Genomic DNA, 24,388 nt, shown 5'->3' on the forward strand with positions numbered 1-24,388 from the left:
ATTGCTATACAAGACCCTTACGCTTTGCTTATCTGCATGATATAGAAGAGTTAAGTGAGTTGGATGTTGTAATGATGGCAATGTTCAAAGACTAAGATAAGAATCTGATAGGAAATGTCAAAGAAACCTTCTATTTCATTACTTTCTTTCTTGTGTTGAAGGCTGAAGGGCCATATTGTTATCTGAATCATAGTAAGCACATGTTTGCTGTTAAACTTGAAGTGGTGTAGTTTAGCAGTAGCTCTCTCTTGGATGTTTGCATGAGCCTGCATAGGTTCAGAATAGGCTAACCCGTTTAGTCAGTTACAAATCATTCCTTCAATTTTGTTACTAAATGAACTGCCCACAAAGCTCCAACGAATTCTGTTCAAAGAATAGAATATTTCAAAGAATTACTATTACTCATTCCAGGAAAAAAACAGGCATATGTGTATGCTTCACTAATAGTTGGAAAGACTCCTACATCATTGATTTTTTTTTTCTTTCTTTTAGAAATGCATGATTTTTATGCAAATTACAAGCTGTGATGCCACCACTAAAAATTGAGATGGTAGCAATATGCATATTGTAAAACTTTACTGATTAACAAAAAGATATTTTTTTTTCCTTGTACTTGAAAACAAGTACAAGCTTAGTGTCTTTAGTCTAAATCTTGCTCTCTCAAGGACTTTCTATGATGGAAATAGTATCACTTGTTCCTCTACCTTTTAGCATTTCTTCAATATAGAATGATTGGTGTTTTTTCATCACTTTCTAGAAGAGACTGAGAGAGACTAATCGTTTGAAATGTTGATATTCTAACAAAAATGCTGGTCTCTTTCTTTAAGACTGTTAATTAAAGCATGATATTTTGACTAGACAATTAATCAAGAGAATGAATTACAAAACAATACCCTTGAGTAGCAGAGGTGTCATGCAGATAAATCCTTATGTACTGCTGTTGCCGTATGCTTCCAGAAAACTTCCTGCCATGTACATACCGAGTACACTGTTCAGACCTGCAGCATACCCTTCAGATGCCATTCAGATGTCAACCCAACTCCTTGGATTGCTTACCAAAATGCTGTGCTTGGCAATAGGAGGAAGAACAAAAGTTCAAAAACCTTGGAAAACAAAGAAAATTCAGTTGTTCATTTCGAAATCGAGAACTGAGGCCACTGAAGTGCATGCACTTATGGATGGAATTTGCAAATGTTTAAAGAGGGGGTGAGCATAAAAAGCAAACAAACAAACAAACAAAATATTCCAAGACCTCAATGATTCCTGCAAACATTTATTTCAATAATTTGCAGAATGTCATTAATCCCGTGAATGGAAATGTTTTCTAAATTAAGAACAACCACACCTATTTTCAGGAGTATCAAGGCAAGATCTACTTTATTTCAAGAATAAGAACAAAATGTCCTAATTAATTTTTATGTGAAGTTATTTATTTTTGTAGGCATTCCAACATTAGTCTTGGCTTCCTTTCCTTTATTTTGAGGAGCTCTTTGTATTTCTCTTTTTGCACAGCCTACTCTCTTTAAAACAACATGCACGTTCCAGAACATCAAAGTCTATAACATTTGAGAGAACTACATCTTATTAGGCTTCACCAGTGATACCTGGGATACAGAGAAACCCATAGTGGCACCTTTCCTAGAAAGCCCCTAGATGAGACAGAATGATATTGTACAGTCCCAGGAAATAAAAACCCTTCATCTTATTAAAGTTTAAGCTGAAGATTGACATGAATACTATGAAAGTCTTGACACACAGAATGAGAGTCCATATAATTCAGCAGAGCTTGTCCACATCTTCAGGGCCATCCCTCTTGCATAAAGTGACTTTTTAGAAATTCCCAAAGATGACTGGTATAAAGCACAAATCCATAAACCAGAGACCCTATTCACTAATATGTTTGGATACTAACCAAAAGAGGGCAGTGCTTTTATGTATGCTTTAATGGGTATATTGTAATGTATTTTGCTATAATATTGCATTTGCTGTGAAATGCATTACAACATTTGCTAAGTCCAGTAAATTGAGTGATGTGATTATAAGTATTTTACCCAACATGTTAATGCACTTAATGAAGTGCAGATAATCGCACTGCTCAATTTATAAGAATTGTCAAACCTCATAATTGCTTCCATTATATTGTAGTATTTTATGGATTACATCCTTTCAGAGCTTATTCAGGAAGTAGAAATATTATTTAATTTCAGTTAAATTATTTTAATTGGTTAATGTTTTTTTTTTTTTTTCCAGAATAATTTGTTTTGGAAAGTATAATGTCCCTTTCACAGAACTGAGAAGATGAAGCCAACATGGTGCATGCTGTTCTGGTTTTCTGTAACACTTATATAGGACAGCATATGTAGCATTTCTTTCCAGTTATCAAGACTCCCTCATCTGTGCATAAAAGACTAAGTTAAACTGTCCCTAGCTTCAGTTTGCATGTAAAACTGGTGTCAGAAATGGATGAAACTGTGAAACACATAGGGGCTGGACCTGGATCAGGAACAAGGTTTTCATGGGGGTGTCAGGTGAGAATGCTGACATTTTTCTGCAAATAAATTAAGGAAGGGCTTACCAGAAAAAAAAGGTAAGGATGGTTTGAATATTTATTGATTTTTTTTTTTGACAAAAGTACACAAGATTGCAAGGGATCACAACCCAACTGACAAATTAAGTTATTATTAAGTAGGACCCTGAAGAAGCTAGTAGAAAAAATCCATTGAATGAGATCTAATTCTTCAGCAGTGTTAACAAGAGACTGGCAATTCGATCAACACAAGATATTCTTTTTGTTGTTAAAACATGAAAAATATGTGGATTTATTTTTTCTGCCAGTTAAATGCAAAGAATTTGTTTTTTAAAAAATAACTTACAGAATGATATTGGTGACATAGAGGGAAGTATTTACAGGCCTAGTTATAGACCTCTTATTGAAGTTAACGGGCTTTTCATGACTAAGTCCCTTCATTGTTTTGATATTTTAGTTAATCAGATGTACGCGAGTTAACAGTGGTATCTGTAGGGAGGCTGTTAAAGTCACGGGATTCTGATGATGATTTTCTTCCCTTGGTTGAGTCTGAGCGCAGTGCGGGGGGAAGGATTTCAAGGGATGGCAAGAGTTCAGTTCAGATGTAGAATGATTTCCTAATTAAAGAGTAATGGTAATGGTCAGTTCTCCACACTAATGTCTGTGAAATTATAAGGTTCATTAACTAAGGTCAGTTTAACTGGTGTTGTCTTAGCTTTCTTTGTCTTTTTATGACAAATAATTACAAAGGAGACAGTTTTCTGAAAGAAGGACATTTGGCTGTGTTCAGGAAATGTGTTAGTTGATGGAAGAGCATCAGTTCCCATATGTGCACTTGCCACAGGCATCACAAGCTTGTGACAAACCCCTCTGGGCTACCTGCACCTCAGGTGCCTCTCAGGAGGAGCAGTGGAAGGCATTCAAGGACTTCTGTGGTGGGTAGAGAGCTGCCTTCTGATTACTTCTAAATAATTCTTTTTGCTCATCTCCTCTTTTAGTTGTTATACAGCCATAGAGAATCTTGTGCAAGAGAGAGATTATGTACATTGTGTCCAAATAGGTTTTTCATTGTCCAATAAGAGAGAATCTACACAGAATAAAACAGAGAAAATGAGAAATGAAAGAAGGGAAAGAAAGAACATAAACAAAGGGGAAAAATGTTAAGTGGATTTCTTCTGTTACCTGTTATAAACCCTTAGTTTCTCTTCTGTTCATTTGGGACTCAATGATCCTTGTGGGTCCCTTCCAACTTGGGATATTCTATGATATTAATAAAACAATTAACAAAGTGCAGTTATGTTTTCTTAAGGAATGATACTCTAGGTAGTTTAATGTTTCGCTGGACAGAGATAAGTCCCTGAATTCTGCCTGATTTTATGTATTTATTCATAGGAAGGAAAACAAAACAAGTTTCAAGATGGACCTTTGTGAGCTAATAAAAATGACTGTGCAATGTGTTTGCTTGAGACAGCATGACATCAACTCTGGAGCATCCTTTCACATGCTGTGTCTTTCTTAGACTTTGCTCAGGCTACAGGGAACAAACAGTTGTGGAGGCTCCAAGCTTGAGAGTCAAGCTTGGCTTCCATATCTCCCACCAAATCATCTTTTTTGCTCAAGTCATGAATTTCCCACTTCTTTCAGATGGTATCCTTATTGATAACTCTGTAATTTTATTTCGTCTTAAATGGATTTATTCAAGTGAAATTGCAAGTGTTTAGTAAAAGTTCCTCTTGGTGATGCCCAAAATCCCTGCGCTGCTCTATCTTACTCCTCACTCTGTCTTAACTATCTTGGCACTGCAACGGTAACTAACAGCAGTGAAATACAGTCACAAATATGGTTTGTCTCTCCAGTTAGGAGACATGATTTTCAAATGCAACCAAGAATGCAAATCTGCTATCTTGTAGAGTGTATTTTTACACTAAGTCACTTTTTAAATTACAAAAGGATAAATCATAGTATTTTCCTATTGAAACAGTTGTAGTTTTATGGACTATAGGGCAGATCAGTTTTCATCTCAGTGACTGCTGTTGTGTATTTTTGATTAATTAACCAAAAACACAGAACACAGACAATAAATAGGATTATGTAATACCAAGCATTCACCTCTGCAAGTGAGCTCAAATCTTAGTTACTCACGCAAAAGAGCTTTGTCTCTAAACTTCCTGTCAGGCGCTATTCCAGTATTACAAGATCTTCACAATTCATCATTTTTGCAGTCTATACCATATGCAGTTGAGAGTATGGAGAGTTTACATAGCACTTGCTTTTGCTTACCTAACATTATTAACTCTCTACTTCCACCAGCACTAAATTTCCCACCTTTCTAATTAATTCCTTTCAACATGTGTGAATAAATAGATTTTAGAACGAGAAGGAATACAAATAAGGCTAATGTCTCTAACAGCCAGCATGATGTGATCCCAAAATGAGCCTCAGCCTTTCCCTGATTAATTTGCTGAATTAACTTTTTATTCTTACTGAAAATATTGTTCAGTGATCACCAAATGGAAAAGAAAGCAATCGTTCCAACACAGAGGTAGCGTGAGGGGATGGAGGGCAAGAAACTTGTGTATTACAGTAATCCTAAAACCAGTGAGTATCTGAAGTCCTTTAGAGCTAAGATAACAGACACAATAGAAGTGCAAAAATAGCAAATATTCATCTCTAATTTGCATTTAATGTAGGTTCATTATAAAAATGAATATCAGGTTTAACTACTTGGCTTTTGATTCCTGGCAACTAACAGGAGAGAGGGATACAGTTATCAAAGTAAAAGTACTTTTGAAACTGGAAACAAAGCTGGTATTCATTCATCTATGGCAGATTTATAAAAAGAAAGCAAGTAAAGGTGTCTTGTGAACTTGCACTATTTTCATAGCTTAAACTGATTGTCAGAAGCTGCTGTAGTCTTAGTTTAGATTTAGTTTTAGATGCCACATCCTGTGCTACATTCTCAAAGAACTGAGTCATTCCTGTTTTTATAGGGTAAAGTGCATTCAGCTGTTTTTTAATTCATTGTGTTGAGTTGCTGAACTTAAGATGAGTATGTGTACATACTGGTGATGGTAGTGGTGGGGTGGAATGATGCTGTATGAAGGCAGAGACCATACTCCCAAAGCAGATGACAAAGTACTGGGGGGAAACGAAAACACTACAGATGCTGTATGTTATCACAAAGTCTTTTTGTTGTAAAAAGCTTTGATTTCACATATACTTGCTCATGACAGCCTTTCAGAGCAAATAAACTGGGAAGAAAGGAAAACAAGAGTTGCAATTTCTTGATGGTGAAGGAAAACTAAAGATGACAAATAGAAAATGAATTGTGTAGTAAATGATGACATGAGTTGTATCCCATCCATCCTGTCAGAGCCCCAGATGGCCTTCCAGATGTCGTTCTTTCCCAGATGACTTAGCTCTTAGACACCCAAATTCATTCCTTTGAAAGCTCCTGCTAGAGGCTTCTGTCTGTAAGCAGGCCACACCCTCAGCTCAGATGAAGTCCTCAGAAAAACCTGAAATACTGGCTGTGATCAGGAAGGTGATTTACTTCACATGATGGACACCATGGCCATCTCCTGCATTACATTAAGAGCTGACTGTAGCATCAGTGGATGGTGATTTTTTGAAAATGTGTGAATGCCCTCCCTGGGATGGCAGCAGTCTGAGTATACCTGTCTGTGAGGGTGCTGATACGTGTAGGGCTTTTACGTGAGACTATGAGCCAAATGCATGCTCAGAGAGAGTGCAAAAATGAAAATGATTTGGGGAAATTAGTTCAAAGAGTGCCTATACATTTGGGATGTCTAAGGTTGAAAGTAGCAAGAATGCAGGCAAAGATGTAAATTCTTCAAGACACACACTGAGAGATCACAGTATTCAGAAGTTCAGTGTCTTATCTGAAAGAATATAAAACACAAGAACATGATGTGTACAACGCACCTGCTTTGTTATAGGGTTCCTTAAAAATAGTTGTTGTTAAAATAGGATTTCTACTATGAACAAAGAATCATATGTGCAGTCAATCCTTTCTTAATTTAGCAACTCCCAATTTTATCAAATAGGAGTTATATCCCCAGGAATTCCTCTGACAAAAGGGTTCTCCCAGCATCTGGAAGATTATCCAACTAGGATTTAAAGAAACTTACAGAAAAGATAACTGACTAAGAATAAGTCTCTGAGATCATCAGGAAAAGAGAAATAAAGTGTGTGTGTGAGAGAGAGGGGACTGCTTTCTTGTGTGACTAGAGTGGTCAGGAGAATGATATCTGTCCTTGGTGTTGGGAACAAACCTGCCTGATTTCCTTCCTTTCTTCTTCTACTTCTCTCTCTCTTTTGCTGCGTGTAGACCCAGTATTTATATGAAAAACTTGCATTGATTCTTATAGACTGGTTATGGATTTAGATGTGTTAACAAAAAGGAGCTCAGTGCTCTGCTGCAGGGGGAGGAAGGTGAATTAGGAGAACATTGTCTTCTGCAGATTTTTCTGTTGAGTGCCTAAACTCTCCAGAGAGTCAATTTAAGTGGACTGAGAAGTCCCCATTTGGGCCCAGACATTTACATTTTCAATCAGGCTGTGCCTAACTAATCATCTCATTAGCAGGATTGTATTTCATCCCATGTGTATTCTGTGCCTATAGAAGAACTCTTGCAGAAAAGGGACCAGGGAGTTCTGATCAATCTGTTACTTAATATTATGAACAGAAATGCAGACACCATTTATTTTAAGGGAAAGGATAGCAAATGTCTGAGTTTTTCTTAGAAGAGAGGTCGGTGAAATTTAATTTTGATTAAAATAATTATCCAGTATTCACTAAACATGAGAGCCTTAATGCAGCTGAATGGGATCTAATCAAAGGTCCAGCTAGCTCAGGTCTCTGTCTCTGCAAAGGCATTTTGTAGAAAAACCTGAGGAACAGGGTGTATGTGCAAAGTGATTCACCAACATTTCTTATACCATGGAGTGTAACTGGATCATTTTATTTAATAGCCATTTGATAAATCTGTGCTCACTGAATTTATTCAATTTTTGTGGAAGCCTGAGAGCAGATAAAAGGCCTGGGGATTTTCTAAGCTGAAGATATCTTGGGTTCTAAACATTAAAGAAACAAGCGCTTCTGTGAGCAAGGGCATAATGCAATCTCATTAACTATGGCTTGGTATTTCATGGCTGAATTGGTTGAGAACTCTGATTAAAGTTCTATCTGTTGTTGGGTATTTGAAATGGTTCTGTTCTGTGTGGATGCTGTGGGGTCTAGCAAAAGGTAAGATTAGCCTTTCCCTCAGTGAGAGCACTAACTGGATCTCTCTTCCCTCATCAGACTTGTGCTATCACAAAAGATAAATGTACTTAATAAGCTTGTGTACCTGTATCTCTCTGTCAAATTTGGCAAAACTGTGCAAAAAGCTAGTAGACCTCATATAATGTATCTGGGAAAGGCAGACAGCTACATGCATCCACACACAATATGACAGTATGATTGCATAAGCTTTGTTTCTTTAGGAAAACAAAACAAAACATATTTTTTTTTTAAGGCTCTGGAATAAGTAAAGCTTGCCAATAATATGGTCAAAACTTGATTTGGAGCATTAAATGAGTGGTCCCTGAAATTAAAGCTCTTGCAGTAAATACCAGTAAATACCGGTTTACCTTTTTTTTTTTTTTTTCCTAGAAATCAATATATATTAAAGATAAAAAGGAAAAAAAAAAAATGAAAAAAAACCCCTCTTTCCAAAATAGGCTTCCCCTTCCCCCAGAGAAAAATAAAGGAATCAAATGAAGGTTTTTATTTATCAATGAATTATACATTGTTTATAATACATTGAAAATCATCAATGCCTCCATCTTTCATGTATGGAAATATTTACCTTCCCTATAGTATTTGTGGCATTCAGAACGCAGTATGTCATGTTGTAAATATCACAGTAACTGTAAGTACTGTGTGTGGTAAATGTCAAGATTTTAATTGCACCTACTAAGCCATGGGCTTCTTATTGCTTGCCTAGAAGAAGCATGTAATGAGCATCTCCCCAGGAACTTACATGATGAAGGGATTCATCAACATAGTTTACCTGATGTTGCTCTATGGGTGAGGTTGTTAGTATGTAGCTTTAGGATGTTAAAAATGGAACTTGAGCAAATGAAAAAGAAGTGGAGAAATGTATTTCAGTGATAGTGTCCCTCCCACATACATGCAATTTATTATCACCACAGTTAAATAAATTGTCATTGCCATAATGTGCTTTTTGCCTAGATGCTGCCTAACCTTTGCGGAATATCAAAGGCCATTGTTGAAAAACTGCAATGGGAAACAAGTAAAAGAGAAATTAATTCTCTGCATTAATCTCATCTGATTTAAATGAGTTTTTGTCAGCTCTGCATAGAATTTAGTTCTGATTATGCAGGTCTGTTTGGGTCCCTCAAGGTTCTGACTTTTGTGGATATTTTTCCCAGGTTCACATCACCCAAGGTCTGCCTCATAGTCCAGTTTGTACTAGAACAAGTAAATGGTTTCAGCAACGTGCTAGGCACAAACTCTGATGCCAGTTCTACTGGTGCAGTTATTAATGACCAAGAGGCATCTCTTCTGAAGGTTTGCTTGAGCTGAAGTTGCAGTCAATTCAACATTATCTCCTTCCTCTGGCACCACAGATGAGAAGAGAAAATATTCTTTTACCAGAGTCCTTTTTCAGTACCCCATTCACACCTATTCTTAATTCTGCAGTCCCAGGGAGCATAATGGTTTTCCTCTGGACTGATCTTGTCTTAGACAAAGATTTATGGAGGGGCTGAGTATGTTTTAACCTCTTCTCCCTCACATTAGCTTGCACTGTCTTGCATTCCTACATTAGCAGCTTGTACACACTTGTGCTTTGCTTCAGCTCCTCAGTATTGAAGTATTGAGCTGTGGTCCACGTGTGTTTTTATGTTGTGTTTGTTCCTTGCTGTCACCAGGATGCGAAAAAACAGACCTGAACCTTAGCACAAAGATGCCTCAGAAAGCAAATTTGCAAGTCAGCTGCAAATTTTCCCTGTAAGCTCTTGACCCCTGTCAGTGGCTTTTATGTGCTCATCCCAGAGGCAAGATTGTGCTGCAGGCACTTTATGTTCTTCTGTTGCATTATGTGAATTGCAGTAATGCTTTGCTGTTATTTCTTCAGCTTACTGTTTGCTTTCATTGGGAATGGAACTGAGAACTTCTCCCATTGTCTGTAGATAGACAGATTTAGAAATGCTGGTCTTTACTGGGCAAGGAGATTTTGCAGCTTTGTTAGGATTTCTCAGGAGAATTAAGTCTGTTGCAGGTGACTACAAAAATATTAATTATGTTGGTCATATTTTCAAGCAAGTGTTCTAAGAGATTTTTCATAACATTTAGATGATATTATTACTCCTTTTCCAAAACACCTAATTGCATTATACATCATCTGAATACATGGAGGAAAATATGCTGAAATCTGGAAGTGGATGAAAATAAATGCTTGGGTTACTCCCTTAGCATAATAATTCTTTTCTAGAAAGAAAAGAATGTTTTTATTTCTTTTCACCCTAGGAGAAGGGGAAAATCTGGATTCTATTTATATGTATTACAATTCTGCCCCAGTGACTTTCAGCACATTGCTTTGTTGTATTAGATGGTTGTGTTCAATTATGGAAATAATGCTTTAGGAAGTAGCACTTTTTAATAAAACACATAGAAGTTATGAAGAAAACAGGCTGGTGATCACTGTAAGGTGACAGATGGAAGCAGAATAAATTCAGAAGTAATACTAAGGTATTCTATGGGTTATGACTAGATTCTGGGTCACAGACAGGAAATTCGCTATGCATATTTGAATAGACATTGACGTACTTCTTGCTATGGTATAAGGATCTTAATGTCTGGCAGCATTGAACAAACTAGCTAAATATCTTGGATAAGTCTGTCTCAACTCTGTTCACAGACCACCAAGTATATCCTGCCTTTTGGAAGCTAGTGGAAGCCAGAGTGGCAGTATAAATGTAGATATCATGCTTTACAAATTAATTAAAAGAAGTGGTTTTTGGTGATTAAATATGGCTGGGTTATTTCTTCAGACTGATTATTTTGATTGTGTAAAGAGCAAGTAGTACAATGTACACTTATGCTGCTCCAAACAAGATACAAGGTCCTCTAAGAGTCTGTAGACATAACTTTGGAAAAAAAAAGAAAAAACACCTGTGTGTGAGGAAAAAGGCCTTTTGAATCTCATTGACACTAAAGGAGAAAATAGATGTTTAAAAGGCTTTCTCGGCATGTCATGATTGGTTCCAAGTATGGCATTGAGGTAAAAGGTATGTCCTGTAACTGCCTCTCAGAGCGATGTGGCAAATGTTAATAATGACATCCCCAAACTTGATGACTGCAGAAGAGCAGGCGTATGGCACTCATTTGCCTTCCTGCTGAGGCACATGATATAACATGCAGAACCCCCTGTTGCTTTCTTGGGGAATACAACCTCTTGATGACAACAAGAATGACCTAACTCAATATGAGAGTTTAGGATATCTGACATAATGACATGGGCCATACTGGAAGCATGTTATCTCAACCCATGTCGAATATAATCTGTCTGTTCCATTTGCCTATTGAAACACTGATGCTCTGATATTTGCAGTAAAAACAGCTCATATGCAAGCTGTCTATCAAGAAATATTCATGGAAAATAATTGGATACACCAGTTTTGAAACATGAGTCTAAGAACTGCAGACTAATTCTGTCAGTATTCACGCATAAATAGAGACAAAATTCAATGAATAAATGATTCATCATTAATTACTGCTGTTTCACAGGCACTCAGATTATGATAGGCACGTGCAAACTTTGCCCAAAGATTGTAATATAAAAAAGAATGTGTTCCTGATGACTGAATGAATATTATGTGCAGTTATCAACAACAAAATAATATACATACTTTATCATTTTTTTTAGACTTTCAAGCTAAATTGCTCAGTTGTTCTCTGCAGTCAGTCATCTCTTTTGCCTTATCCAGCCTAACCTGGTTTCTTCTAATGCACCTACTTGTTCTTCCACCATCCATCTTGAGACATTCTTGAAACACTACAAGCAGTGCATACCTTCTGAAATAATGCAATGTAGCTGAATGTATGTGCTCATTTTTGGGGTATGTGGCAAATGAAATTGGTGTTTGCAGAATTATGGGGTGTTATTTTCTAGCATTGTGGGTTGTGCATCCCAAATTCCTGAATGTTCATATGATTATTTTTTTAGATAACATTATCTGAATTTATTTGTGACTTTGTGGAGATTAATTTTTTTACAGTTGTGTGTCTGACTGAAACATTTGTGCCATTAGTAAAGCTCCTGCTCTTGAGGTGTCTGCGTTCATTTAGATAGTGTTCAAGGCTTATCCAGTTCAGATGGTTGCAGGGTTCAAGAACTAAAACATGACAAATTTCAATATTTTAATGCCTTTAATGATACTGTCATTTGAACAAATTGACCAACTACATTAGCTATGAATTTGCACCACTCTGTAGCATTTAAATTTTTTTTTTTTGGTGGTGATTACCACAGTCAGTACATGCACTGATGCCACATGTAGCAGCTGTCATGTAATATCATTCGGAACAAGTTTTTCTGTGACTGCAAAACACAAAATGCCACTAGAGAAAATGTGGAGCTCAGACAGAAAATACAAACCGTGATGAATTTGGATCCATTCTGGCAGTCAAAGAAATAGTGCACCTGTTCATATCTGGTGATAGAAATGCAAAAATTTTAATTCAAACTGATATTGCTTCCTGGAAGTACTAAGTACAGATGATTTATAGCTTTATAACCTAATGTGGCAGTCCCTAGAAAATTTCAGTGAAGGAGAAAAACTGTCTGTGTTATGGACTATGGTGAAAATAATTTTTTGTTTCTACAATTCAAATCCTTATCTTTGAGTTCAATTATATAATTTAGATATAAAGAACACATGGAGACACTGTATAAAATCTTCACTGAGACAGATAAACTGAGCTTTAAAAAACACCTTGAGAGAAGATGGCATAGTTAAAGAAATGCAGGTCTTCATGTGAGTGAATTTGAAGAGGTATGAAAATACTGGACTATATAAAACTGAGATCATATCTGCCACCGCTCAAATCGGTCATTCACAGCTGCCCATCCATATGGCCCACTGGGATCACTGTACATGATTCCTTAAGCAATGTGACAGAACTTGTAGTAAAATTTGGGCCAGTTGTTACTACAAGAACAGTATAGCTGAGAAAGAATGACAAATTGTTTTTGTTCTTTAATATTTGGGTGTTTCTTTCATGGTACAGATTTTATTTCAGTTTCATTGTGTTAATGGTATTATAAATTTTTATTTTATTTTTTTTTTCCCCCCAAAAATCCAAAAGAAACTGCAGAAGTGAAATAAATGTTTTGCTGTGGTATTCGGAATATCTGTGTCAGTTAAAGGAACTGAGCATTTCTGCTGCATTTTTTTTTTTCCGTCTCAGTAAGAGTAACTCTCCATAGATAACATGCGTAGTAAACAGGTCTGTTTCCTGAGGGACATATTTAGTCACTAGATACCCGATTTGTTACAATGGCATGTCATGCCCTCTGGTCATCCTAATGTTTAATCAGTACTTGGAAGCAGCAGTAGTAGACCAAGACCTATTTGTGTGCATATCCCTTTTCTGTATCCTCACAGCCTGCGGCTATTAAAGGAAAGTTCTATAGTGAAAGTAGCTCCAAGACCAGGAAGTGCCAGAACTTTCTTGCCTGTAGGTGAGAAACCTTCCTGTGTTGTAGAGAGAAACCCAACATCTCAGCCCACCGAGCGTTCAGTTCACTGCTGGTAACAGGCTGCTCCAAAAGTTTTTCTCTTAGGCCATCTTGTCCTCTTGTTCTCACTGCCTATCACCTCCTTTCTGTTCTTTCTCTTCCCTTGTTGTCCTCCTTCACTAATCTTTTACTTTTTACTCTTTTAACTTTTCTCTTTCCTCCTAGCTTACATACTAAAGGCTGCTGTTATACCAGTGGCTCTTTTGTATGTTGTATGCATTCTCCGTGGGTTTTGTTTTGATCTTTTTGTGATACAAGCACCAATAGAGCAGATAGTGCGTCCAAGTACATGGTAAAGTGGTACTGCCCTGTAGAAAGTATCAAAATGTAAATAATCATGTGAATAACTATTCCTCTATTTCTTGTTGTCTAAAGGTCAGGAAGCTGAAATTCATTGTGAATGCACAAGACAGGTCTGTGGATACTGATATTGTTCATGTACATGGTATTCTAAGTGCCACAGCAGCTAATTAAATAAGAGCTATCATAGGAAAATGCATGAAAACAGGGTGACACTAATCCAGTTGTAGAGGTAGTTTTCAAACAGGGTGACAGTAATCCAGTTGTAGAGGTAGTCTTCATTGTCTTATCAACATTCGTATCAGAAGAATGTAGGGTAAGAAATGAGGCTCGTTATATATAGTGAGGGAAAATTTATCTCAAGCATTTCCAAATATTAAGCCTGTGTCCGTGGCATGCACAGTGGAACAAACAGGCATATGGAGCAATCTTCACCTGTTCTGTGTTAAGGGTTCAAACACTGTATATTTTGACAGTACTAATTATCATAAGCTGCCTTATAGACAGCATGTAAAGATGGTGGCACCTTTAGCAGACAATTTCTCTCACCTTACATGTTTTTAATAGGATGAGGTGAACAGTACTCTGGTATGGCCTGTTTCTGTCAAATGACTGTAAACATAAGCGGGATGGCTACCTCATATGCTATTATCTAACATTTAGACATTGAAATTTAGGTGATACTGCTGTCACCTGTGATTGCTTGATTTATATGCACTTTCTGGAGAACAGACAAAATATTCAGGCCTAGGGCTGGTGAAACATTTTGCCTTTTTTATTTTGTCCCCATATGGGCTTGTTCCACACAAGATGCTTCACAGCACAATGAAGATAAAGGCAATGAGGTCTACACGGAACAATCAACTGAGTGCCTTTTGGCACTAACAGATGTTCAGTGGTACGAGTACAACATCAGAGTGGACTCTGATGTTGATTTGCCTTGGATGCAGTCCCCTGCTTTCTACATCTGTCGGCTCATCACTGGTGATGTATAACAGGATACCTATAACCAGGGTAGCAGAAAGCATTGTGCTTCTGTGTCAGGCACACCTAGGGCACAATCATGCCACATAATAAACTTCTGATAAATGTTCGTTTTACTTCTGTTTTAACTCTGTATTTCTGTAACCATAGCATGAACACACATCATATGGCAGAGGAGCAGGGTGGTCTGCCGCAGTGGTCCCCAAAGTGGGGTGCACATACCCTCAGGGGTGTTCAAGACAATACATTGGAATGCAGGAAGAAAATATTTTTGTACCATTAATAAAATAGAATAAACACATTTTAACAATAATTTTTATTTCATCTTTATCTTATAATTTTTAATTTCTATTTCTGTGTATGCTTTATAATAATATGTTAATATAGTAGTACATACATGTGTAGTTTATAAATAAATACACATATATAAATAAATACACATATATTGGGGGTGTATACTACTTTTTTTTTTTTTTTTTTTTTTTTTTTTACTGATAGGGGTTTGGAGACCACTTGGTGACCCTTTGCCTAGTGGATATGATAATATTTAAATTGTGACAGCAAGACTTGTTAGCGAACGTTTGCTCTTCACTGTATTTTTGATAGGTTTCATGAAACTAAGGGATTTTGCTCCGTTGATCTCATCTGATGCAGAAATTGGCCCTTGTTTATTCTAGGTAATGCTACCTTGAGCTATACTCAAGGCAATAAACCTCTGTCAGCATTTAGTGGAAAACAAAATATGGCCTCTAATGGAGTCTAGAGAGAGCAGAAGGTAGTAATGTTAATGTAGAGGTTTTAAAATATATTTAGAAAGAATAAGTCTTGAAGAAAAAGATCTTGCTTGGGAGCCCCTGTTATGAAATTTTAAAAGTAACAACATAGTCATTTCTTGGCAGGGCTGCCTTTGGGACAGGCAAAATTGATCAGGAGGCTACCTCTGCCTCCATCTTTTCAGATAGGCAGCCAGGCTTGGATCCAAGTTTGTGTTTTGCAAATGGATGTTATCCCCTTATTAACAGAGCAAAACCGCATACCTATAATGCTTTGTGGGTTTCATCTGTATGACCGGATATTTCACCTTTCTTTACCAGATCATGAGCTGTCATAAATTATTTATCCTTAGTTTCAAGCTTGGGGACTAGATCTGGTCATGCTGGAATCCAATAGCTTAGTAAAGACCCATAGAAAGTGTTTTCTGTAGTTCTGATTCAGCTTCAGAAAGATATCAAGAGAGATCAATGAAGTGCCGTGGAGAAGGATAGGAACAGTGCAGTGATGATATAAGCCATGGCAAGTTTACACTGAGCTATCTGTGATTCTGCCTGTGCAGGAAGAATTGTCCTGTTTAGCCAGCAGCAAATACCATCAAACACTGTTTTCTACTGGAATAAGTGTCAAGACTGTATTACATCAATTTCTTGTCTTCTAGCACAGGAAGAGGCTGCTCTTTCAGTAATGAGGAAGATTCTACCTTTCTACCATTTTTCAAATCTACTAAGTAGTTTTTTAGATCAGTTTGGGATCTTTGAATTTAGTTTGCAAGACTGATTTTCAGTTTTCCTGAGCAACTGAATTTTTAAATTAAGTCCCTGGGAGCAGTAGGACTGAACATGTCTGAAAATCAGTTCCTAGAGGTCCTTTAAATGTTGGTCATTATTATTATTATTTTCATTTGGAGTTTTTTGTTTGAAGAACTTGTTATCAAAGGATTGCTTTTCTGAGGCAAAACAGTGACTCTCATCAATAATCATCTATATAAAGATGAAAAATATTAATATGACCCAGTAAGCATTCTTTTTCCAGAATGATGGGCATTATTCCTGGATTATTCCTGTAAACTAGGAACATCTGGAAATATTTCCTAAGGTTACTGCTGAAAATCTCCCAGTTCTTCTTTCAGATGTATCTGAGTTTCTTAGTCATGCTTTTCAAGACTTGAATGGTGATATTCCTCTGGGACAGCTTCAAGTTCTCCATCAAGTTATCTTCATTTTCATAATTTCATCATTTTAGAAGATGTCATTTTACATAAAAGCACATAAAAAATTATAGGGGACATAAATTTAATGCATCATTTATAATACTGAAGTAATGGTGTGGACACATGCTGCTACCCTAAATGTGATGTAACTTGTCTATGGAGTGTGTATGTCAGTATTTACTGCAGAGCAGTGGCAAATATTCTTCATAATACTGTGCCAACATATCTGGTTGTAATTTATCTGTGTTCCAGTTCCTTAGATAACCAGATAACATGTATACAGTCCAAGCCTGAATCTTTACTTTGAGTCTTTTTTTTTTCCCCCCACACTGTTCAGATTCCTTTGATATTAGTGTTGTGATGACTTAGTTTACATTCTAATGTTTAAATGCCTAGTGTACTTGTCATCCTGTAGTGAGAAATGGTCATACTCCCTCTGGCTCTACACTAGACAGCACTGGTAGATAACAGAGACTGGGAAACACAGGTAGGAAGAGTCATAACAATGCTTAAAATGTGGATTAAAACAAGAAGTAGCATATGCTATTTTTCCTACTCTTAGAGTTCTGTTGGAGAATATTTAGGAAGCACACTTGGTTGAACTGTTTGTGGTTTAGGTTTGCAAAAGTGCTCTGGAATCTCACATTTCATGTTAATGAAATTAATCAGAGTGTGAAGTAAACTGTTTACAAAGAAGAGAGAGAAGACGGGATTAATGTTATCTGGGAAGGGAAGTGCATCGTAATTTACCAGTTTTGTTCTCCCAGTCTGTTCTGAACCACTTTCAAATCATCCGAAATAAGAAAGATCCTTGTGCTTATGTTCTTAAAATTTTCATGAGTTGATCATGAAACAGCTTGTTTTCTTGGGTTGCTTCATAAAACAATTACAATCTTGTCTTCCTGTACCTTAATTCCATTAAATAGTTTTAATTCTCTTTTTCTGTTAATAATGTCCAAAGATTTCCATCAAATTTGTGATCCTGATATATTATTCACTGTACTGATACACAGATTTGCTGTCCCAAGACTCCATAGTATATGGAAACAGGATATGAATTATTATAAATGATAGTTTGATTGGAGGAAAGGAAACAATAAATAAATGTAGTGTAATGTAATTCACCTTCTCTGCACCTCAGTTGTTTCATGTTAGTTAATGTATACATAGATAGTCCTTTCTACTGAGCAAATTGGCTTTACTAAGCAACAGATTATTTTACAGAGATTGGAGCAAAAGTGTATGCTGAGAAGGTCCTCCAAAGAGAAGAGGGAAAAATTGTAATGGATTTTTCAGAGATATTAACTTGCCTTGTGGAGAAGGAAAAATCATAATAAAAAATTGTCTGTTCCTTATGAAACATTTCTTCATAGAGAAGGTTTCTCAAAAAGAACAGCAGAGTTCGTAATTCTAGTTGAGACAGTGTTAAGATTTTTTTATTTTCCAGAAGGTACAGAATTTCACTATCTTATTTTGACTAGAACCTGACTGGAGAAAATGGTGTTGTACTCTGCACTCACTACTGAAGCCTCACTATGACTTGAATAAAAGCATGCATTTTGCAGTGAAAACCTGTAGATATACTCTTGTTCAGAGATTTTGTGCTGCATTATAAGACAAAATTTGATATATAATGTGGTTTTCTATGAAAAATCTTAAAAGTTTGTTTCTATAAAATTATTTCTTGTTGTCAAACTCAATAAGGGAATTGAAATAAAGGAGAAACAATTATCCTGTTTGTACAAGGTGAATTGGCAGAGATGTTATAAAAGTGAGATTTGAAATAATAATAAAAAAATAAATTGTTGTAACATAGAGCTTTGTCAAGGTACTACATTGGTTAATACTATCACTACATCACAAAACAACTCTTAAAAAAGAGAAATCACTGGAAAATCTGTTTCTTAGACTTATTGATTGTGGAGATGTGTTTCTTATTCATAATAATGAACACCTCCAAAACGCAGGGTTTTAATAGCCTAAAAGGAAATGAATGCTCAAAAAAGTTTTGTAAAAGTAATAAAGTAATTGGTTATGTGTTGCCATTACATTAGGTCTTCATGGAAATGTTGAGTATGTATAAGCTAAAGTGTTCTGTATTCTGAATCCTATTGAATAGGATTCTGGCTAACTTCTGAATTTCTAAGTTGCCACAGATAAAGGGGCTTTTAGTCCTCAGCAGTTAGTCCCCTGGTTCCCTGCTGTTACTTCAGAATTTTGTGGGTGTCTAGTGTGCCTTTCTCCTTTATTGCTGATTTCTGAGTGCTGTGCCTGATGTGACCTGGTGAAAAGGACAACGTCATACTGTAGACTCAGTGTGGGCTGTACTTCATTTGCACTGAGGCTGAATTTGTCTTGGTGGGTAAATTACTGGAGCAATCCTGCAGTTTTTGTTGAAATTCAGATAGATGACATAGGCTGCAAGTGACCTTGTAATCTCAATCTACCCCTTTGCATAATGATCTTCTATCCCTCACTAGAGCAAATCTTTTTTTTTTTTTCTTCTTCTTCTTTTTTTTTTTTTTCTGGAATGAATGAAAAAATAGTAATTATGCATTTATGATGTAGTTTTTTTTAATGTAAAGTACACTGAGACAGTGTTTCACAGTACAGTACTGGCAGGTTCCTAGAGAAGATTTAAAGAATGGGCAAGAAAGAAGATTGATTATAACTTGGGAAAATAATCCCAAACACCTTCAACAGGAAGAAGATTGATGGAAATCAATAATGTTGAAAAACAAACCTATGGGCAATAATAGACAATCAGATATAAGTTCGTTGTGAAATATGGCAGCAAAAAGTCAAGGCAGTTTAGAACTGCAGCATATTTAGAGGCATCACAGTTAAAACAGAAGGTGACAATGCCCTTTTCTGAGAGATGTTAACACTACAGCTAGAAAAAATGCTACAGTGCTGGGCAATTCAGAACTAAAAAGATGCTAAAAAAATCAGAAAAGTGCTATGGATAGCAACTGCTGTGGTGAAGAACCTGAAACTATTACCTTGGGAAGAAAGAATAAAGACAAAAAAGTATTTCTGATTATTGCTCCTTGAAAAATGTTTTTTTTTTTTTTCTCTCACAAAATATAGCTTTACATATAGAGAAGCTCAGAACATGACAGCCAAGGCAGACTTCAAAGGTGTACTTAATACAGCTTTAAGGTTACCAGAGGATAAAAGTAGACGTGAGGTGAGAAGCTCCCATTGCTGAGCATGCACAAGCATACAACTGTAGATATGCAAGGAGTCTGGAGCTCTCTAGAGCGTGTGTCTATGTACTCAAAGGACTGTATTCTTTAGTCAGTTTTGAGGTTATTAAGTGACTAAATTCTCAGTGTTTCAAACTAAGGTGGTTTAAGACAGTCTGGATCCTGATTTCAGTCACTGAAAAGATAAGGACAGCTCTCCGCATAGAGCCCCCGCAGGAGCAGGCCCCGGGCCGGAGCTGCAGCCCGTGGAGAGGAGCCCACGCAGGAGCAGGGGTCTGGGGGGAGCTGCCGCCCGTGGGGGACCCGTGCTGGGGCAGTTTGCTCCTGGGGGATGGACCCCGTGGTACGGGCCCATATTGGAGCAGTTCTTGAAGAGCTGCTGCCTGTGGGCAGCCCCCGCACGCTCAGTTTGTGAAGGACGGCATCCCGTGGGAGGGACCCCAAGTTGGTGCAGGGGCAGAGAGTGACCGTGAAGGTGTTCCCCTTCCTACTCGGGGAAAAGAGATAGAAGAGAGTGGATGGCGGTGGGTAGGGGTGGGTGGAAGGTGTTTATAGTTTGCTTTTAGTTTCACACTGCTCTAGTTTTCTATTGATAGGTAATAAATTACATTAACCTCCCTATACTGAGTCTGTTTTGCTCGTGATGGTAACTGGTGAGTAATTTCCCTGTCCTTATCTCAGTGCTTGAGCCCTTTTTCATCACTTTTTCTCCCTTTTTCCTTTGAGGAGGGGAGTGAGAGAGCAGCTGTGGTGGACTTTAGCTGCCCATCAGCGTGAAACTACCTCACCACCTCACCTACAGTTGTCCTTGCCTTTTTCATATGTGATAAATATGGAATATTTTTCACTAATTCCTCAACCACGTCTGAATGATTGGAAATGGCCACCCCAGTGGTGTTAGTATTTCTACAATATCCTAGCCTGTTGGATGTGAGGAGACGGTAACAGTGTTACTAGGACCTTAGTGATAAAGGCAGGAATGGAGGAAAGTATTTTGTGTGCACAGAGACCAGATTACATACTTGTTGAGACACAGCCATTTGGAGTTATTGCTATACAGCATACTTGTCATATTTAGGTACTTCTTTCCTTTACTTCTTTCACTGCACCCCACATGTCAGTTAAAGAATGTCAACTTAAGAGCACCAGTTTTATGGAAAAGCCCTCCAAAAAATGGATAACATCTAACAGGAAGAAAATGTTCTGAGAGAGGAATGAATCATTGAGAAATAAATTGTTTTCTTTCTTTTTCTGTCTGTCTATAAGTCTTATGTACACTTAAATTCTCCATGTGAGTGTACCCTTGAGGGTTTGGTCCTGTTTTCTTTAGAAGAACTTAAGATTGTTAGCTTTTTTTTTTTTTTTTTTTTCCCCTTTGGGTTCCTAAAATGACGATAATAAATGTACATCTAAATCTAACTCCATATAAAGTCTTGTTTTCTTTGGAATATTGAGACAAAATGATTATAATTGTTATTTTGCCCAAATGGTATCTATCTGAAATGTGCAGTTCAGACCAAAGAAAAGTGTTATCTGTTAAATATCTTTAACAGAACAATATTCCTCTAGCCCAGTAAATCTTTCCATGGATGAAGATTGGGGTAGAGGAAAAAATGTGACAAAAATTAAAACGTTTTAACAGATTTTGCTACATGGAATACTATTAATGGAAGGAATATTTACATTTGTTTAAAAACAACAACAAAAGATCAAGATGTGAGATAAATCGTGGTAATATGCATAACGACAATTACAAAAGCAGTTTGTACTGCACTAAAATGCAGTGTTACTCTATGAAAATGTTTCCATATACACTACTGAGCAAGTGGAAAAACACCTGTTTTGTTATATTTTTAAGTTTGGTGATGTGCAACACTTAGTTTTTTATTTTTGTTTTATATCAGTATATATGTATATCAGTCTGTACAATATCAAAGAACAAATAGTATTTAGGAGGATTTTTATTTACCTTCTTTCCCAGCCTTTTGATATTATTTTATGTAACTATACTAGACTTCAGAGATCTGCATCGCAGCATGCAATTATTTAAGGTACTGTTAGATTGCTCAGCATCATCAACTCCCATTGACATCTTCTCATCTTCAGGACGATCAGAACTGTAAAATAGCATATATGCCCTGTCGGAATTGCTATGGTGAGCAAGGCTAAGAAGCTATTGAACAGGCATTTTCTGAACTTTCAAACTCCCCTTTCAATTGTCTTCCAAACAAACAAACAAACAAAGAATTTATTTTTAATTAAGTATTTAATAAATGTCTTTGAGACTTTGTGTGGTTGAATAAATACTCAAATCTCTTGCAGATGAATACTAAACTGCTTTCTCAGCTAGCTCTGCAGAAACAAGAGTGAAGACTGTGCCATAGAACTGTGATATCACTGCACAGGTGTTTTGTCATTTGAAAAGACTGTACATCTGGAGATAGGAGGAGGAAAAGAAAATCCTTCAATCTAACTTTCATCACTGCACTTGCTTAAGGTAGAAGCCTAATCTGTTTAGGTGGCCTATGATGTCTGGGAAAGACTTGGTCTCCTCTGGAAAGTGATTCAGTATGGAGAGTTTAGCCTCCTTGATATAAGCCCTATGTTGGTATCTCAGCTCTGACAATACAGAGGAGCCACAGCGTATAACCAGATGGGCCTACTTAACTCATTCAGTGAATAACCTAGTGAAAACTTGTTAAAAAGAGACACATTTATCATTTGGTCAGAAACAGAAAAGAGATGTATTTCCCATGTACAGAAGTTAAAATCTGAGATAGGTGTTTTTGGGCTGTTTGTGTGGGAATCTGATTAAGTTTATAGGTACTGAAAGAAATAATGAAGTGGTAAAATAAATGTTATGATGTTGAGGACAAGTCATAACTATTAATGGTCTTAATCACATGGAAAAGATAGATGTGCTCAAGGTACATGAACTGGAATCTACATGAATTTAAATGCAGGGCCATACATGAAGAAACAAGAAGCGTAAAAAGTGTCCATTAATGTTTTTTGTCTAGCTAACATAGATTGTTCAGACAAAGAAAAGGTTTAAGGTCTGGAAAATATATCTTATGATGGGAGACAAACGGAGCTTACTGAGGAGAAGGTCAAGAGGTGTTTTGAACTAGTCTGTATGTAACTCAGGAAAAGAAGATATTCTTTACAGAGCAAAAGGTATTGCAATATTCAACAGCTGAAACTGATGCTGGAAAAGTTCAGAGAGAAAAAATTTGTTTACCAGTAGCATTATCTAAGATACGAAAGGTTCAACAAATGATGTAAGACAGTTCCACTGCTGACTATTGTCAGCCAAATCTAGAGATTTTTCTAGCTGGATGCTTCAGAGTAATAGTGATGTGTTAGCTGTTGGACAAAAAGATGATCTCATAAACTTAAGCAGAAAACAAAAGAAAATAGAATTTAAAAAAAAAAAAGAGAAAATGGAATGTAGTTCATCATAAAGGTATGGATTTGAGTTAGAAATTTCTGGGAGATGTATATAGTGCAGGAGATAATAGCAAGTGTTAGTAATAAGTTCAGATGTTCTTTAAAATCAAAGAGTTATAGCTTAGAATAGGAACTGAGTGGAAAATATAATATATAACTTCATTTTAGAAAACATCTGACAGTGTCTGCTGGAATAGGAGAGTGATCAGATGTGAAAGAAATATGTACTGATCACGTAGGTTTTCTAAATAGAGCACACACTGTTTGGGCTCCTTTACTGAATCCTCCTTCACTGAATATGAACATAGATGTGTTGTAACAAGGGTATCTTCACTTCCAGAGTTATTCCATAATCCCTTAAACTGGGATCATTACACACCTCGCAAAAGAAAAGTGTCTGGCTTCTTTCTGAAGCTTTAAATTATTACTTTTTTTAAGAGTCCCTCTTCACTACTGAGGTTTTTGTTTTTCTTGACAAGTGGTGAAGTAGCAGCATTTGAAAACTTCTCTTAGGGTTCATTTCTTTTTTTGTTCTCTTCACTGAATTTTTTATTATTTTCAGCAGGAGGAGAAGAGAATTGTTCCTCTTGAGATGTTAGCAGGGGTACACACCCTCTGCTTCACAGGTTGGGGGTTGTCTTTGGTCCTTCTGATGCAAGATGGAGGTTGAAGCATCCATAAAATATTAGTATCTCTCTTGTTGCATATTTTATAGGAAAAGTGGTAGGATATTCACTGAATCATCTCTCCTTAGAAAGTGACAGCTATAACTGTATTTTGTGGAAAGACCTGCTCTTTTAGTCTGGGAATGCTATTATGGTTCAAACTTCTGAGAGACTTTAATGGGAACCAGAACTCAGGTTTTATTTTATTTATTTTTTATTATTATTATTTGTTTATTATTTGGTTTGACATATACCAAATATTTAAATATACCATATTTAGGGCAACGAAGCTGGTGAGGGGTCTGGAGAACAAGTCTTATGAGGAGCGGCTGAGGGAGCTGGGCTTGTTCAGCCTGGAGAAGAGGAGGCTCAGGGGCAACCTCATCGCTCTCTATAGGTACCTTAAAGGAGGCTGTAGAGAGGTGGGGGTTGGTCTAT

General features: G+C 36.8%; 1 protein-coding gene and 1 long non-coding RNA gene across 8 annotated transcripts in view; one reads left to right on the forward strand and one right to left on the reverse strand.

Moving 5' to 3' along the window:
* The window catches only part of GRM8 (glutamate metabotropic receptor 8), a 344,303-nt gene that overhangs the window by 75,681 nt on the left and 244,234 nt on the right, over positions 1–24,388 (forward strand). The window lies entirely within an intron of this gene.
* LOC310892196 lies at positions 1,640–6,611 on the reverse strand. The gene is made up of 3 exons (XR_014577935.1): positions 4,670–6,611; positions 3,710–3,787; positions 1,640–3,614 (listed from the first exon to the last, which is right to left on the reverse strand). It is a non-coding gene; the product is annotated as an uncharacterized lncRNA (long non-coding RNA).

Source organism: Anser anser (genome assembly GCF_964211835.1).
Source record: "Anser anser genome assembly, chromosome: 1".
NCBI classification, from domain to species: Eukaryota; Metazoa; Chordata; class Aves; order Anseriformes; family Anatidae; genus Anser; species Anser anser.